Genomic DNA, 3,820 nt, shown 5'->3' with positions numbered 1-3,820 from the left:
ACCCAATCCTCTTTCCCCTTTTGCCATCCGCCACCACCACTGTCTCTCATTGCTTCTTTTTTTTTCCCCTTTTTAATGAGATTGGGGAAGACTAGCATGCCTTACAAAACCCATTCCCCTTTTTTCCCAAAAAAAACATCCCCCTGTCAACCCCCGCCCCCCCCCCCCAAAAAAGTCGTGGGGGATGGGCCCCCCCCCGGGGCGGAAAGACCAAGCTCTCCATCGACCTCATCTCCCGCTTCTTCCCCTCCTCCGAAATCATCAACTCCGACAAAATCCAAGCCTCCGCGGCCTCGACACCCACCACCAACAAAACCCCCCTCTCCGACCCCCGGGGAAACATCCGCCACCACCTCCTCGCCCACTTCTCCCCCCCGAATCCCACCCCGAGTTCACCCCTCCGACTTCCCCCCGCCGCCCCCGCCGCCGTCCCCGGACATCCCCCCCGCCGCCGCACCCCCTTTCCTCGTCGGCGGCTCCAATTCCCTCCTCTACGCATTCATCGCTAGCAAATTCGACCCGGACACCGACGTCTTCCCCTTTCTCCTCCTCCTCCCCCCTTCTGCCGGGAGCAGCGCACCCTGCTGTTTCCCTTTCCCACGTCGACGTCGCGCCCCGTGCTCAACGCCTACCTCGTAAAGCGCGTCGACGACATGCTCGACACGGGCATGTTCGACAAAATAAAAAGAAAATTTTCAGCAGCGGCGAGTGCGACTCGGTGACCCGAGCGGGCAGAAGAAGGCCATCGGGGTGCCGGAATTCGGGGGTATTTTCGACGTTTCAAGGATGACGTGGAGGCGTACGGGGGGCGGTGGGGGCCATCAAGGAGAACACGTGTCAGCTGGCAAAAAGGCAGGTGGCCAAGATCCAACGGCTAAAGGGACTGCGCCGGGGGGGTTTCGAAAAAGGTGGACACGACGGCGGCGCTGAGGGCGGCGGTGGAGGGGGCCGGGGGGAGGAGGGGGCGGGGGGGTTTGGGAGAGGCGGGTTTTTTAACCCCAAGCGTGAAGATTGTAAGCAGTTCTTGATGGAGAGGTTTTCCATATTTCCAGCTAAATTGGACTTTCCCCCCCTTTTCCTCTCTTGTTTGTTAAGACTTGAGATTTTTTTTTTTTTTTTTTTTTTTTAAGTTTTCTTGTTGTAAAAGTTTTGGAATTGAGGGGGAGGGGGCGACCAATTTTGTTTTTTTGGGGATGAGATGAACAGGGAGAAAGAAAAGGGGGGCTGGCCTGGCCTGGGCTGGTACATTCTGCTAATTGCCACTAACTCATAAATACAAAAAAAAACCAGTCAACCAAAAAATTGTATGCTTCTCCTTGTTTTCCCAAACCATTTTTACTCATTTTGTTCGTACCAAAAATTTTCCCCTATTTTCTGAAATCTAGCAACATAGCTAGACTGAGAGTTTGAATCCTAGGTTTCATGTGATCGAAAACCAACAAAAATTCCCCTTTATTTACCTTTTTAAACATTTTTTGGGGGGAAAACGACACCTTTGGAGCTTGGGCTTTGAATGCATTAATTTGATCAAACCCTGGGCCTGCCATTCCATGGATAGTGTCCTTCCTTATAACACTAGTCCATTTTAATCTATTTAAATATGCTATGCTCGGTTCGACGTGTGGTAGATAGCATATTAAACTATTGTTAGTTTGTTACTATTATTAATAAAATAAGGAGTACTCCTTGAGCAACTTTTGGGTAATTATCTATAGAGTCAAAGCTACGTAAACTCTGCTTGATGAGGGGTATTATGGAGATTTTTAGCCTTTCGGTTTTTAAAAAACTATTTTGGGAAAAAAAAGAGAGAGAGAACTCTGTAAACCTTTCTTTTTGGCGTTGTGAAAGTTGAATTAAAATTGTTTTTCAATCATAAATGAATTTTAAAATTGATTTTAATTTTATGCCTAATTAAATCTGAGAGTGATACTAAACAGTCAGTCAGAACAATGTTGCGGCTACCTACACGCTTTTTCTATTTTATTTTTGAAAATTTTTAGTTTTATTAGTATAATTTAAAGGGTATGCTTGCAATAATAATACTAATAATCTATAAGATTATTTCCAATCATACTCTAAAAATGAGTTTTCTATAAAAATCTTCTCCAATCATACACCAAACCAAACCATTTTTTGGTGTTCTGAAAAGTTGTGAGACAAAAACTGGTGTAAATTTTAAATTTGATGTAAATAATTGGAATAAAACTTCTTTTAATATGACGTTCACTGAAAATGGATTTGAATCGATGTAAATGGTTAGAGATAGTCGTGGTTGTTTATACCCAATAGCCAATACTACACCGTTTTAAACAAATAAAAACCATATTTCCTATTTTCATCTATTCAGTAAAGTTAGTATTTTGTTTATATGATAAATTTCCCGTTCTTATAATGATATGAGTTCCAGTTTCATTTTTCAACCATTTGCATTATAACAATCAGCCCTATTTCTATACACATTTGAACTTAAAATGTGCCTCTTAATCTCCATCAACAACTCTGCAGTAAATTCGATCATCATAATTAAACTCTGCGTTCAATACATATAGACTCCACGCTTTAATCATAGTCTTCCATTTATCTGTTTATAGTACTTTTGTTTCCTAGATAATTCATATACACATTAATGTTTAGGTGCGTAATCCTATAAAGGTGGTCCTATTCCATCCTAATATGCATACACTGCCCCCTTTCACTTCTTCCTCTGCTCTGTAAAACAAGCTCCCAAAATCAAGCTCTTCTTCCTTGTCACATCATCACATCAACATCCTCCCACTTGTTTCTTATTCAAAATTAATAACGCCTACGTCCTTGAAATTTCTTTAATTCTATAGCATTTTGGAATATTTTATACAGTTTAAGAACTAGATGGTTGGCATACAACTTTCAATTAATTTCCATTATCATTGTAATTTAGTTGGGAGAAGCTATAATTCGAATTCTACACAAAAACAAGACACTTTTGCGGGTATGTTGGTTAAACGGTAAATTGTTAATGCTTGCGTCCAACTATCTAAGGTGTCCACAATAAGGCGGAATAGCCACGTCACAGAAAAAAAAAACTTGTCGCCTAGTCAACACAACAACAAAAACTTGTCCAGCCACAATGACAACGCCAAAGCCACAAATCACATTATTTTATCAATTGTTGATATATTTTAAATTTATACCAATAAAAATAATTGGACAAAAAATGAATTGTGAATAGGTTGTATTTATAGAAATAAATTAAGAATTTTTTTTTTAAAATATGCAGTTGCGGCTCTTCCACTCCTTGCAATAGGTGTCGCGACCCCCATTGTGGACACTCCATTTGTTTGAGTCCGTCGAATTTCAAATTTAATTTTATAATTTCTCAATGAAAATAGCATTTTATTTTTGAGAAAATAGTCAAAATTAAAATTTGTATAATGAAATAGAATAAAATATTATAACAAAACAATTTTGAGTATTAATTAAAAGATTAATTCTATGTATCCAAATATTCATATGAGAATAGGTGTTGAGATGCAGACAAAATGAAAAACTTGTGTACACTTGACTTGGATATCACATTTATATTATAGTAATATGACTAACAAAATTCCAAATTCACCTTTATAGATTAGATTTTCAGAATCCATATAGAAGATCATCCCATCAACTAAATCTCTGGGATAAATTCGTCATATTAAAATAATTAGGTGTTAGAAAGTTGTAACAATGCGCCTAGCCACAAGTTCATACCACGGCATGAACTAACTCGTGAATGTACCGATTTTTATAAGTCGATAGCAAGATCATATAATTAGATAACTGTCAGTGATGTTTGGTACATAAT

Source organism: Salvia hispanica, chromosome 5, assembly GCF_023119035.1.
Source record: "Salvia hispanica cultivar TCC Black 2014 chromosome 5, UniMelb_Shisp_WGS_1.0, whole genome shotgun sequence".
In the NCBI taxonomy this organism is placed as follows: Eukaryota; Viridiplantae; Streptophyta; class Magnoliopsida; order Lamiales; family Lamiaceae; genus Salvia; species Salvia hispanica.
The sequence above is the reverse complement of the archived record's forward strand: the minus strand, read 5'-3'. Positions refer to the sequence as shown.